This window comes from Dryobates pubescens, chromosome 28 (genome assembly GCF_014839835.1).
Source record: "Dryobates pubescens isolate bDryPub1 chromosome 28, bDryPub1.pri, whole genome shotgun sequence".
NCBI lineage: Eukaryota > Metazoa > Chordata > Aves > Piciformes > Picidae > Dryobates > Dryobates pubescens.
This window is the reverse complement of record NC_071639.1, coordinates 8,702,948-8,718,085: the sequence shown is the minus strand read 5'-3', so window position 1 is coordinate 8,718,085 and position 15,138 is coordinate 8,702,948. Positions and strand designations below refer to the sequence as shown.

At 40.8% G+C, this 15,138-nt stretch overlaps 1 pseudogene; it reads left to right on the top strand.

Moving 5' to 3' along the window:
* Nucleotides 1-2,161: 2,161 nt before the first annotated feature.
* On the top strand, nucleotides 2,162-14,773 carry LOC128898617 (uncharacterized; annotated as a pseudogene).
* Nucleotides 14,774-15,138: the final 365 nt, after the last annotated feature.

The following is a 15,138-nucleotide window of genomic DNA, read 5'->3' as shown; positions in this document are numbered from 1 at the left end:
ATTTCTGCAAAACAAGATAGTTTTTGTTTGACTTACAGTATATTTTTAGGTACCTGTCTTGTGATAACTTGGGTCTATTTCATCTAACTATGGCTACTTAAAAATTTGACACTTGGGCTAAATTAGTCATCCAGACTCCTCTCTGGCTTCTTTGGGCTTTGTGTTCACTGGTATTACAGACTTCTCCAGAAGATGATTCATCCCATTCTGAATTAAATGTTTAAGACAGGTGAGACAGATTGCTCCTATAAGATTGAGAAGTTGCCACGTCCTTGGCAACTCGCTTGTGCCATTACAAATATTTCACTATATTACTCTCTGAATATTCTAGAGCCAGACTCCAACCTTTCTGTGAGCCATTTGCCAGCTTTTTAAAACCAAACCAAACCAACCAAACCAAAACAAAACAAGAGGAAGATATTTCCATCAGACTGGGCGTGAGGAAGAAGTTCTTCACTATGAGAGTGGTGAAGCCCTGGAATGGGTTGTCCAGGGAGGTGATTGAGGCCCCATCCCTGGAGGTGTTTAAGACCAGGCTGGATGATGCTCAGGCCAGCCTGATCTAGTGTGAGGTGTCCCTGCCCACGGCAGAGGGGGTGGAACTAGATGATCCTTGTGATCCCTTCCAACCCTGACTGATTCTATGATTCTATGAATATCTTGATAATATGATTGTTTTTCTTTTGTTGGACTCCAAACTTTTATTATGCCCAGGTAGAAGATTAGGAGTCTCATTTAGGTGTCTGGAAACTCAAAGTTTTACAATCCCTTTCAAGCTGGGTTCAATAAAGTAATTTTCATTAGGACCATTGATCAGATATAAATATGTATCAATTAATTAATTCTTTAAGAACCTTTAGAAATCTTTGAACAACCCTCAGTAAATTGCAATTTGAAAAAAAATAAATAAATAAGTAAAAAGACAATGAAAAAGTGCTGCTCCCTTTGTTTGATACTAGCTATATTCTGGCAATTTTCCAGTCCTTGCAGATCTGATTTAATCACTGGGGGTTTGCCTAACTGTTTTTATAGTGCTTCATCCAGCTTGGAAGTGTGTGGTGGGATCTTTATCAAGTAGCCACTCCTGACACCTTGAATGATCATCCCTGCTCTGCTCTGTAGATCTCCTACTTCCTTTTGAGGTAAAAGGGATATTGGCCAGCATCCATTTGACTCATTTGTTGGGAGAGTGGGAGAATAATTGTTTAACCCCTGATATGGGTCACATTTTTTATTACCATTCTCAAGAAATGAGCTGCATAAGGCATTGAACAGGCTACTTTCCTGCCCTGGGGAAAAATTTGTATTTTATTAAAGCTATTGACTTAAACTAACCTATTCTAATAATGACTGTCCTCCTAAAGACAGTGGAATACGAAAGAGTCTCATGCAGGTTTTGACTATCTCCAGAGAGGGAGACTCCACAACTCCCCTCAGCAGCCTGTTCCACTGTTCTGTCACTCTCACAGTGAATAAAATTCTCCTCATGTTTCTATGGAACTTCCTCTGCCTCAGCTTCCACCATTGCCCCTTGTCCTGGCATTGGGCATCACCCAGCAGAGCCTGGCTCCATCCTCTTGGCACTCACCCTTTACATATTTACAAACATTAATGAGGTCACACCTTAGGCTCCACATCTCCAAACTAAAGAGCCCCAGCTCCCTCAGTCTCTCCTCAGTCTCTCCTCACCATAAAAGTAGTGAGACACTGGAACAGGTTGCCGAGGGAGCTGGTAGAAGCCCCATCCCTGGAGGTTTTAAGGCCAGGCTGGATGTGGCTGTGAGCAACCTGATCTAGTGGAGAGTGTCCTTCCCTGTGGCAGGAGGGTTGGACCTAGATGATCCTTGGGGTCCCTTCCAACCCTGACAATTCTGTGATTGTAACAACCACGCAAGCTGACAGCTAGACTTGGAGAAAAGAATGTTCAACAAGTGATATCTGCATTACCATATGGTATTATGAAGTCATTATACTGGTTCCAAAAAGTGATGATTATTTTGAGACTTCTTAAGAAGTAATGATAACAATGTGACTGATTTAGTTTCATATTTTTCCTTAATTTCTATATCCATTCAAACATTCACCTAGCTCCTGTGACTACTCATTAAAACAGTGAAAAGTACAGTTGCATTACCATGATAAGCTACCTCCCACAAAAGTCATGATAGAAGAATATGATGTAGGAAGCCCCCAGAAAAAGCAGCATTTAGGATTAGCTGCCTCTGGGGAAGCTATATCTGCTACCGAGGGTTATTCTAGTCCTCTCAGGTATGTGTATTGCAGTCAGCATAGAAAGGAAGATTCAGCTGAGTTTGGATACCTTTCATAGAATCAATAAGGGTGGAAAAGACCTCAAAGATCATCAAGTCCTGAGCAATGCATCTCAGTAAAGCAATGGTTCAGCTGGTGCTTGTCCAAACTGATGTAGTAGTACAGCATCTTTAATGTTTACAAAAACGAGAGGCAAACAGACAGTGCATCTCTCCCTTGCCCTCAGGAACTTAGCTGCTTCCTCTAATGCAGTGCTTCATCATCCACATTGCCACAGCTGGTTGCCTGCATGGGTCTAGGACCTTAGTTATTGATCAACTGAAAGCAGGTAATGATAGGACTAGGGGGAATGGGGGAAAAAAGAGAAATGTGCAGATTTAGATTGGATGTTAGAAAGAAGTTCTTCATCATGAGAGTGAAGAAACTGGAGATAAGAGCTAAGAAACTGGAACAGGGTGTCCAGGGAGGTGGTGGAAGCCTCATCCCTGGTGGTTTTTAAGGCCAGGCTGGATGTGACTCTGAGCAACCTGATCTAGTGTGAGGTGTCCTGGCCCTTGAGGTCCCTTGCAACCCTAACAATTCTATGATTCTCTGTTTCTACAACTCTGTGATTCCGAAGTGAGCCACAGCATACGCAGATATTCACCAGGAAGCCTCTATCAGGCCAGAATCCTCTTTGCCTGTGGGAGTTGTTATTGCACACTTGAAAGTATTCTTGTACTGCCTTCTTTTGCCCACACATCCTGAGGAAAAGCTTGTATGCACAGGAGTAAAGGGTAGTAAGTCTTAGGCAGGCAGGTGGGTGGCTGTATTTGAATGCACTACATTCAACTCAAATATCTGCAAAGTGAGTGCTGGTGGGAATAAAAGCAACAGTAAATAAACACAAGATTATTGGCAGGTCTCACCATGCAAAGGGAGCTGTATCTTTATCTATTCCAGGATTAGAAATAAATTGGTATTATTCAAAGCCAGAACCCAGAATAATGGATGGAGGCACACATTTTAATTATCACCTGGGGGTCTATTCTTCTAATTACTTTCCTCCATATTCAGTTGATATACCAGCCTTGTTGATGTCAGAGAAAGGATGAGCATGTTTAGGAGAGGAGAAAAGAAAATAAAGACAAAAATAAAGACAGGAGAAAGAACAGAGAATGAGCTAATCAGGCACTGAGGAAGGATCTTGACTTGCTTTCATCTTGGAAATGTCTTCAGGGACCTTTTCTTCATTCCACTTGGGGAGAGTGTGTGAGGATCTGGCTCAGGATAAAGCATGTCCTAAAGTCAGACAAGAGAGATCCTCTGCTGAAGCCACCCCATTGTTGAAATACATTAATATTCTGTGCAATTCTGTGCATTAGGTGTGCAATTGAATCACTTCAAAGGTGATTGAGAGATATGGGCAAAGAAAAATTACACTAATGAATGCCAGTGTAACAGAGACATTAATCAGAACTTTAGTACCTTCTTGATTAGGGGATAAGAAGGCAAAGATTTGAGATAAACTGCACACATGAAAAGGAATATCTGCCATAGTTGCCTAATGATATAATCAAAGGAAAAATTAGTAGAGGTGATCAAAACTGAAAAGCTTTGTAGAGCCTGCCTGCTTTTGACTCCATCCTCGTGCCTTCCTGCTTTCAGATGAAAAGCAGGTGGAAGAAAAATAATTGATAAGCTTGTTTTTGAAGCACTTATTTAACAGTGATCAACAGCTCAGGTTTAATTAAATACATGTAAAGTACAAGGGGCAGTGAAAGAGACTTGAATTTTTTTGGTTGGGCTTGATGATCTTTGAGGTCTCTTCCAACCTTGTTGATCCTATGATTCTATGATTCTATGTTGAAGTGACTAATAAATCCAACAGGTAACCCAACCTTTAGAAGGAGTTTCAGTGCTGTGTTTACTGCAGCATGTAATTTTTCTTGCCTTATTTAAGAATAGCTCTTTAGATTGTCCTTTGAGCTACTGAAAAGCAGCTGCCTTTTGCAATGTCAAGTCAACATAATCAGGCAGAGGTATAAAATACAAAAGTAAGCCTCACTATAAGCCTCTATTGCTAAGGTACCACTCATCTAATTGCATGCACATGTGTTGGTGCATTAGCCTTTACCAGCATAAAAAAGGGGAAAAGCATCTCCTGACTCAGCTACCACAAATAAGGCACAAGGTATCTGCCTGCTGTGCCAGGCAGTACAGGAAATTTACCTCTTTCTATTTCATTTAAAAAATTAAAACCCAACAACTTTAAGGTGAGTGAATGACTCTTCAATTGAAAAAGAAACTTGCCCTCCATCACTGCTTGTATGAGCTGGTACAGTTTGGGGAAACGTTTAAAAATCTGCAATTTAGCAAGGAAAGTCTTCCACACACACACACAAAGCAGCAAAACCAACCAACCAACACCCCCAAAGCTATAACTCATTGGAAGACTGTTCCCTCCTCTGTGTAATTGCTAGATTTCATTTCTTTGTTACCTGTGCTTTAGGTTAGTAACTTCCTCATTCAACCTCCAGCAACAAGTTTAATGCTTATTTCCTGCTGTCTTTTGCAAAGGCAAATCTTTCTGCAGGGCAAAGTGCAACCCACTAGTCAGCTTAATCTCTTCTATTTTCACCTGCTTCTTTGCTGAGCCAGGCTTCTGTGACTGAAAATATGGCCTCATTATTGTATTCTATTCAGGTAAAATATTCCCCTCTGGTTTAGGATTCTTGAGTGGGAAAACATAATAATGATGTCATAACAAGGCTCTGCTTTCCACCCTGATTTGAAGCTCCAGAATCTACATGTAAAGCACTTGGGCCATTATGCTAATAAGATTCCAATTTTTACTGATGGAAAATGATTTACTAGAATGAGTGAATGTGGAAGACTACAGTTCTGTGAGAGAGAATGGGCTTGGTTATAATTTTAAGGTGATAAATTGCAGGAGCACATCTCACTTCAGGTTCCTGGACCTTTTGACCTTAACATCTTCTTGTGATGGTTTCCTGTTTCTATTTAACTCTGCTTTTTCTCCTGAAGAAAAGAGATATTATATATGCCACTGCGTGTGTTGAATGCTTCCTTGGTGCCATTCTGTGGTATTTGCAGCCCTCTTTGACATTATCAAATGGATTGACATTTCAAATATTTGCAGTGCTCAGCGGGTACTAATTCAGGGAAGGTGAACCATGGGCTGCACACATAGTGGCACAGCAAGTGATGTGTGTCTATTTAATCACAGCTGCAGAAGTGAGATCAAAAGGCACTGTGTTGTTAAACCCTTCAAGCTGCTGTCACAGCAGAGAGATCAGGAGGGGCCCACCACAGGAAGCAGAGTAAAGAAGAAAGTTGGGCTTGCTGCAAGTGTCATTCTACTGTCCGCCGGGCCTCAGTCTGCTTTAAGTGGAGGTGACTGAAGGAAGACATTCAGGAGAGCAGCTATGCAGATGAACTGCACCTAGACAAAACATTCTCTCATGTGAATTTTTCCAGTGCCAGGAGGACCAAGGAACACTTTGACTGAATTTGTGTGATCCATTCTTCCCTGAGTAAACGGTGGCTTTAACCTCACTTTAATGATTATTACTATTATTTTCTCTCTGTGCTGAGGCTGTCTGTATCCCCAGAGTTCAACCACAGCAGATGTTTATATGGCATGGACCAAGACCTTCCTTGTCAATTTTCCTTCACCTGCTGAGAGCATCCATGTGTTGCACTGCTGCACTGCACAGTTTGCAGCCAGGAGAGGGCAACAGCATCCACCAGCTTCTGTGCAGGAGTAGGAGAATGCTTAAAACAGGTGGGGTAGATGACGGCCCAGAATGTGGGGAAAGAACTGGTCATGCACTAAGTGTTGCAGGTAGACTGTCTGTCTACTTTAACTATTCTCTAGTCTTTCACAATTTTAGAAGCATTAAGCCTATCATCTTTTCTAAGGGTCTAGCTTTAAATTTTCACTGTGTTTTAACATTTTGGTTTGATTCAATGAATTTCTATTTATGGTGCTTAAGAATAATGTTGAGCCTGCATTTTTAGACAGGAGTTTTGTGGATGGCTCCTCTTTGCCATTCCTACTTCCATTGACTGGCCCTTGCTGCCTGACCCACAAAAAAATGCTAGTTACAGATCATGTGAGTTTGAGTCTGCCTTGTGAGCTACCAGAACTCACTGTTTTGTCAGTAGATTCACTGGGCCAGGAGCACCATATTTACACTGAAGATGTCACCTCTTCCCAAAGACCACAGGAATAAATGAGGCAGGTGGAAAAGAAGTCAAATCAGCAAACTTGAGCTTGATCATTGTGAGACCTTGTGAATACTTTCCCCTTTATCAGGCTTCAATATCAGCTGGTTTGCAGTAACAAAACCTACAGACTATAAATACGGTAAAACCAAAGAAAGTTCCCCAAGTGTGGGATAGAGAAATGCCCTATAAAGCAAGCTGAACACTAGCTAGATTATTTATTTATTTCCTTAAAGTTTAAATTCTTTTACTCCTGCTCCCCTGAGGAACGTTGTCAATGCTATTTTTTCCTCCTCTTACTCACTTGGAAAAGAACTAACTCACAACGATCCATACGCATCACTCATTCTGACATTATCCCTATATTCACCTAAAAAGAAGAGCTCCTTGCTCCCAGTAGGAATATTTATTATTTAAATAAAGAAGGATAATTATAACCTGGGTGGGTTGTTGGGTATTTTTTTTTGTTTGTGGGTTTGGTTTTGGTTCTTTTTTTTACTCAATACCAAATATGAATGTTAATTTCAAAACTGGAAAAGTATCATTATCCCTCTCCCCCACTGACTGTTAAGCAGTAAAAGAGGAAAGAATGTGCAGTAGTGTGCTCAAACTGTTATTTTTCTCAGATTGTAACTGTGAGTAATGCCTCTGCTATAATTTACTTCACTTTATGACAGGGAACAGAGTCCTAAAATTATAAAGTTCTCAGCAGAGTCTCTTCATTTACACCATCGCAGTTCAGGATTGTGTTGACTGAAATCACTCAGGATGTGCAGCCAGAAGAATGCACTTCTTAAACTGTCTTCCAGTTCTATATGACAATAATAATTTGATGCCTCTGTGGAAATTTTAAACATGTTATTTCTAACATGGTATTTCTATCCCTCACTGTCTCTCCTTTATGTAACTTTTTCATTCTATTACCTTTAGTTAGGGTAAATTATTTAGCCATATATGTGGCAAGTTCATCTTTTTTACCCCTTAAGTAACTGAAACACACACATGGTCTCTAGGGAGATCTTATTGCAACCCTTACTACTTAGAGGGGGCTTGCAGGAACAATGGGGGCAAACTTTTTAGCAGGGCCTCTTGTGACAGGGCAAGAGGTGATGGTTTTAAACTAAAAGGTTTAGACTAAATAGAAGGAAGAAATTGTCTGCAATGAGGATGGTGCAACACTGGCACAGGTTGCCCACAGAGATGGTTAGAAGCCCCAACCCTGGAAATATTCAAGGTCAGGTGAGACAGGGCTCTGAGCAACCTGATCTACTTGAAGATGTCCCTGCTCACTGCAGTGGGGTTGGATGAGATGACCTTTGGAGGTCCCTTCTAACCCAAAACTCTCTATAATCTCTGAGTCTGTGATTCAGTTCTAAGAATTTTCAGTGGTAAGCTGACATTTCCACACCTGAAAATGATCTGTAAACAGAAACTCTTTATTTCTGACCACTTGCAAGCTTCCCAAAGGTAGAAATTTGGCTTGCAGTCAAATTTAAATGAAGGGCTGAACTGATCCTTATTTTGTGTGAGTTTATTCACCTACAGGTGAATACTTTCCTGTTAGCATTTCTATGAAAAAGAAATGTAGTTTTACCAAGTATGTAGTTCCATAATGTTTAAGAGTCCCACAGCATTTAAGAATCCCATGTACACAGCACTGCTACTCAAATGTATTCAGATCCACCATTACCTTTGAAAGATTTTATGCTAAAATGTAAAATCATGGATGGGATTCTCCCTGAAATGTGATCTAGTTTGGGCCTTTAATCTGTAAAAAACCCTCATTATATTTCTTCAAAAGGAGTTCTACCTTTTCTGTAAGACAGCAGGGCAGCCAACTCAGCTGCTGTTAACATTCTGGAGAGTATCAGGTAACAACAGCACTGCATGAAAGCTTTTGGTGTGTTGTGAAGATGGAAATGCCATCAAAAGTGTTCACTTATATGGCTACTTCAGGGAAGAGCAAAGGTAGTTACCCAAAGCCTAGATTACAATCCAAATCTATTTTCCCATTTCCATCATGCAGCTGAATCCTCCCTCCTTTATTTCATGGCATGAATTGCCACTGACCTATATTTCTGTTCCTCTCCCATAGGCAGATGCAGGTGATAAAACCATGCACATTCACTTTGACTCTGTAGAGGTTTCCCATTCAGAATAGTTCCTTCCAAATCTGAGGAAATGTTTGCATGCCCTGCAGGGAGAGATGAGAAAATAAATCACAGCACTAGCTCCTAGCTTTAGCAGATTTCTGCTGAGCCTGAGGAAGAAACAAGCCTTCTGTGAGGAAAAAGCTCTCTGTGGCTTAGACAAACATGCCAACACTGAACCTGCTGTGGTGCAGTCAGATGTGTATGCTGCTGCCTGTCTTAATAACAAGCACTGAGGTGGATGACATTTGCATAAGAACTGGCAAAGAAGTATGCAGGTTGCAGTAAAATTTGAGGTCAAACAAAGAAAGAAGCATAAACCCCACAAAACCCTCAGTGTTATAATGTCCAGATAAGAAGCTGGGACTGACAGACATCTTCAGTGCTGAAGCATCTGTGACAGCTCTTAGCTCCACTAAAACATATGTCCACACTCTACTACTACTTCAAGCTGTATCTTGGATGTTGCTTATTTAATACATGTTAATAGTTGTGTTAGCAGCAACAAATAGAATCTCCATTATCTAATTTAATGGACAGCCCTCCTCTGAATTGCATTTCATCCAACAATTGTGTTCCTTGACTTTTGCCAGAGCAAGTAGGAATTATGATAGAGACAATGAGGTAAGGTTTTCTATTTATCTAAAGCTAAATCACCTTGCTTTTAAGATCAAATATTGCAGACAAAACCTGACAGTGAAACTCCTGTGACTTATGACTCCACACTGGTCCTTGGGCTCACTCTAACAGTCTCTGCATGATATTTTATGATCTGTGTTACAGAGAAGGTCAGAAGAGATGATCTAATAGTCCCTTCTGGCTTTAAACTCTTGGATTCAGAATCTGAACTAGACTACAGTTTCTGTATATATGTGTAAACTAACTGCTCAAAATGTTAACAGGTTCTGGGTCCATGAGGGTTCAGAAACTCATTCCTCACTCCAGCAGCACCTTCTTTAATCCTCTGAGAAGTGATTCCCAAGTGTGGCCTTGCTGGTTTTTTTTATACCTTTCTTTCTCCTACCTCTCCCATGAAAAATCCTTTGAATTACTCAGTTATACCCTGCCCTCAGCTCTGAAACTGCAGCTACTGTAAGTCTGAGTGGTTTATTTGAGAGCCACAGTGCCCAGGGGTTTCCTTTTCCTGTGATGACAGGACCAGTGAGAAACTTTGAGGAACCTTCTTCTTTTTTCAGATAATTACAAACTCCTCCTTTATCACCTAACCCCATTCAGAATGATGCATTCAGAGGCTAGGAGTTATGCAGTGCTAAGTATTGGGTTTTCCTGCTTGTCCTTGTTTCTCTTTAATCATTCCACTTGCCAGTTACATCAGCACAAACTCTACTGAAAGCCAGATCACACCATGAAATACCCAGCACCGTTTTAGAGACAGAAAAATGGAACTGCTCACATAGAATCATACCCTCAGTGTTTTCCTACACCAATAATTCACAGAGCTTTAACTGGATTTTGGGTTTCAGACAAAATTTTCTCATTAAGAACTTATTTTCTTCATTTCTTTAGTGTTTCCTGTTTCTTATTGCTGGAAAAATATAGCTGCACAGGTAACTAACTACTTTATGATTTTCTTCATTTCCTCTGGGATATTTTTGCTTCTTTGTAGTCTTTGGTGACAAACATCACCATGCTGCATTGTAGAATTAAATGAAGCATATGCTGCAGCACCTGAGAGCAGCTGAAAAGAACTGAAATGAGCTGTAAACTCTCTTTACTCTCATTAAGACTTATTTTTTTTTCATAAGAAATGTTACTGAGGAATTTGCTGCCAGTCTTCTTGCTTCCTCTTGTTGTGAGCTAGCACAAGATGGGTGCACAAGACATCAGAACAGAACACAACAGATATGGAATTTGGTGGTGGTGTGTAACTGAGGGCAAGGTAGTAATGGGTCAGGTACTGGAGAGAAGCTAAGGAATAGACATTGCTTATGCCTGTAGGTGGGAGGAGACTGAGCCCTCCACGCCTTGCCTTTACAGCAGCTGCATTAAGAATTAATAAAGAGGCACTGCCATGAATATGCACAAGGTCTTTTCATTACTAATTCATAAGGCCATCAATCAAGCAGCTGCACTTTCAACACAGGAAATTGAGGTTAGGCCTGGTTTTCCCTGCTTTTTGAATTACAACTGGAGGCACGAGGTGGATGGGTGGGAGAAGAGAAGATAAAATGGTCATGGGGAAAGGAATGAAGGGAGATGGGACATTGCCACACCTTCTGCAGAAAGCAACTGAGAAAGAGTGTTTGAAATAAAAGTATTTTAGGAACTTGGGGGGGAGGGGGAGTTGGAAGGCAAGACAAAATGCAAGTGATGTCTTACACTGTCTGTCACACAGAACATCTTTGAGTTGATGTAATGATCAGTGGTGGAAAGCTACTCTGATCCTCTGATAGCTGAATTGTATATCCTGGTGTATGTGAGTGAAAGGAATAAAAATAAAGTAGGAATCAGAAGTGAGAATTCTATGTAGTTGACCAGCAATGCAGATTAGAGGTGTGGATGATTATGGGTATATGGATATAGGTTTTACAGTATCTATTGTTTATCTACTACAGCTAAAAGTTAGTGTTCCTTGACCCATTTTCCAATTATTTTAGGGGGTTTATGACAGGGGTTTTTTTGCATTATATCTGCAAATTGATAAGCTACAGGTAACATACAGGCTGCTCCAGTTTAAGGTTATACATAGTCATTCTTAGACATGGAACATGGAGGAAATGCTTGAACTTCCCTTAGGTGTGAAATTCAATCTTTATATTCCAAAGAGATCATGACAGTTCTATTTAGAAAGCTTTTTTGTGCACTGCATGATGTCTCTTTCCAACACAGCAGAATCCTGTATGTAGAACCAAGTACAGAATAATAAAACAAAGCCAGACAAGAACAATATTTTCAGCACCTAATCCTATATCAAGAGAGAGAAAAGCTGCCAGCAGTGGGGAAATGACAGGTGTGCATTTTCAGTGCTCCCATTTTGCCCTCCATGGTAATGAAGGTAGCTCAGATTCAGTGTTTATAAGCCTGGTTTACTTTAGCAGTAATTAATTATTTGCACTACTACCTTGAGATTTTTTTCTTCCACCCCTCATTTTCACTCATGTTTTCTCTTTTAAAAGTAGTACATATCAGTAGCTGAAATTAGCACTCTTGCCTGTCTGTGTTGTAGAGAGAACGTGTCTTGGTAATTTGTATGTGCTCATTAATTAATCTCAGGAAAGCATTAATGTACCAGTGTTACTAACCCCTACTATTAATGAAAGCTTTTGATAGGAAACTTCTCTTCATCATTTTGAGGAGAATGTATGAATTTCAGAGACTGCCTGCATCAGCTGGGGAATATCACAGGGAGTAACAGCATCAGATTCAGAAGCAAGGGCCTTACAAGCAGGACAGTGGCAAGGAAAACCTGAAGGCATTATTGCTGGATTTCTGGCAGAATGTCAGAAAACAACAGCACTTTGTGTGGCTACACAGGCTGTGTGGTTTAGACTCAGGTCCCAGAAAGCAGGTTCAGCCTATGTGATTCCCTTGAATTCTTTCTTCTTGTTATATTGCCTGTGGACAAGGCACTGGAACAGTAATGGGCTTTTAGAATGCACTGGTATTTTCCTGATAGTTTAACATTATATTTCATTCTGTCTTTTTGCTTTTTTTTTTTTTAATTACTTTTTAAAGTTTGTATGTGAAAGGAATACATGCTTAGCTGGAGGCAATTCCAGCTAAAAATTAGCTCCTTCTACCTCATTATCCTCCTATTTCATGCATCCCTGAAACTCCGCATTATATTCTGAGAAGCTTCCTAGAGATTTTTTCTTTTGCCATAAGGCATCAATCAACATATCTTGTGATTAATATCATGCTACAGTATAAAAATATGCCAAAATCTTCTCATGAAAATGGCTTGATGTGTACAGCATGGGCTTTCAGGCGTTTGCCATGTCAAATTTCTGTATATTTATGTTGCTTTATTATCTGCCCTGGCACCCTGAGTGGAGAAAAACAAAATAAAACAAAACAAAGAACATGTAAATGAATTTCACTGGATACAATATGACAGAGTATAGGAAGTGTGAAAAACCAAACCACCGTCTCTTGGTGTGTTGGTTTCACGTTGCCTAGAGTCACTGCATCTTCAGCGTTATACTTCTGTGTTTGGCCATGTCTGCTCAGCTGGCTTTCACAGAGTAAAGACAGATCACAAGGCACTGAACAGAGTTGGAATCATAGAATCATAGACTCACAGAATCAATAAAGTTGGAAAAGACCACAAAGATCATCAAGTCCAACCTATCACCAAGACCTCATGACCACTAAACCATGGCACCAAGTGCCACGTCCAGTCGCCTGTTGAACACCTCCAGGGATGGTGACTCCACCACCTCCCTTGAGCAGCACATTCCAATGTCTAATGACTCTCTCTGTGAAGAACTTTCTCCTCACCTCAAGCCTAAACTTCCCCTGGCATAGCTTGAGACTGTGTCCTCTTGTTCTAGTGCTGGTTGCCTGGGAGAAGAGACCAGCCCCCTCCTGGCTATAACCTCCCTTCAGGTAGTTGTAAAGAGCCATAAGGTCTCCCCTGAGCCTCCTCTTCTCCAGGCTAAACAACCCCAGCTCCCTCAGCCTCTCCTTGTAGGGCTTGTGTTTGAGGCCTCTCCCCAGCCTCGTTGCCCTTCTCTGGACACGTTCAAGTGTCTCAATATCCTTCTTAAATTGGGTGGCCCAGAACTGGACACAGTACTCAAGGTGTTAGAAGGACACTTACTGTAGGCAGGCAGATGACCACCTGAAGAAATGTGATTCCTACCAAGCAGCCACCAGAAACAGAAAAGGAAAAAAAAAAAAAAGGAAGAGAAATAACAATGATGCATGGAAGAGAAAATTAACAAGTACTAGATTAGGACAGCGTTGTAAATCATTTTCCAGAGACTTAGGGTAAATGAAGCAAACTTTCTTTTAATACCACATATGCATAATTGGCAGAGCAGCAGTATAACTTGCTTAAAGCACTTTTAGATTTTAATTTATTTATTTTTTTGGAGTATCAGATGAAAAATATGGCAGCTCTAGTTAGGTGCCCTTTAAATTGTGCATTTCCAAGGAGTATTTCATTTACTTGAACAGCTTTGAAAAGACCTCACGGGAGACTGCAAAGAAAACTTGACAGTGCCTGAGCTGAAAGGTAAATGTTAGTGTAGTTTAAATCTGGGTAAGTGAGAGATGGCAAAAGAAGGCAGTAGCAGGGACAGTAGTGCACTGTTAAATTAAACAAGGAAGGAGTTGAACAGTGAATTGCTGTAGACTATGGCTACAGTCAGTGTTGCTCACTGCTTTTATGGACAATAGGAAAAACTCACTGTCAGTTTGATACTGAAATGTCTGTTTCTTCCTGGCTGCTTTCTTCATGCAAAGATTTTAATACTGGATCAAATGATTTTAAATTCATTCCTTAAGGAATGAGTAATATTTTAAATTAAATTTAGTAGAAAAAAAAAATGCAATGATCAAAATTCATGGAGAGCTACCACCTCATTTATTTCTACATTCATGCCAGCAGTGTGCCCAGGTGGCCAAGATGGCCAGTGGCATCCTGGCATGCATCAACAATAGTGTGGCCAGCAGGAGCAGGGAAGTCATTGAGACCCTGTACTCAGCACTGGTTAGGCCACATCTTGAGTACTGTGTTCAGTTCTGGGCCCCTCATTTTAAGAAGGACATTGAGACTCTTGAACGTGTCCAGAGAAGGGCAACGAGACTGGGGAGAGGCCTTGAGCACAAGCCCTATGAGGAGAGGCTGAGGGAGCTGGGATTGTTTAGCCTGGAGAAGAGGAGGTTCAGGGGAGACCTTATTGCTCTCTACAGCTTACCTGAAGGGTGGTTGTAGCCTGGAGGGGATTGGTCTCTTCTCCCAGGCAACCAGCACTAGAACAAGAGGACACAGTCTCAAGCTATGCCAGGGGAAGTTTAGGCTTGAGGTGAGGAGAAAATTCTTCACAGAGAGAGTCATTAGCCATTGGAATGTGCTACCCAGGGAGGTGATGGAGTCCCCATCCTTGGAGGTGTTCAAGAGGGGATTGGATGTGGCACTTGGTGCAATGGTTTAGTCATGAGGTCTGTGGTGACAGCTTGGACTTGATGATCTTTGAGGTCTCTTCCAACCTTGGTGATTCTGTGATATACGTAACCTACCTTCTGAATATGTGCTTATCCTGAATTTCCTGGTTTAAAGGTGCATTCCTTACTTCAACATGAAGGATTTTGAGATTTTTTCTAAGCATTTCCTATTTGTAAGTTTTCCTCCACATCAGCATGTTGCTTTTCCTTGATTATGTGAAAATGTGGTATCATTAATTAGGGCTGAGATACTGTTGCTGATATTTGTTATACATATTGGCAGGAGTTTGGGTAATTTATATGTCCTGTGCTATGTTTAAGTGAGAAATTGGTCATCTAACTGTTCAGAGAGAAA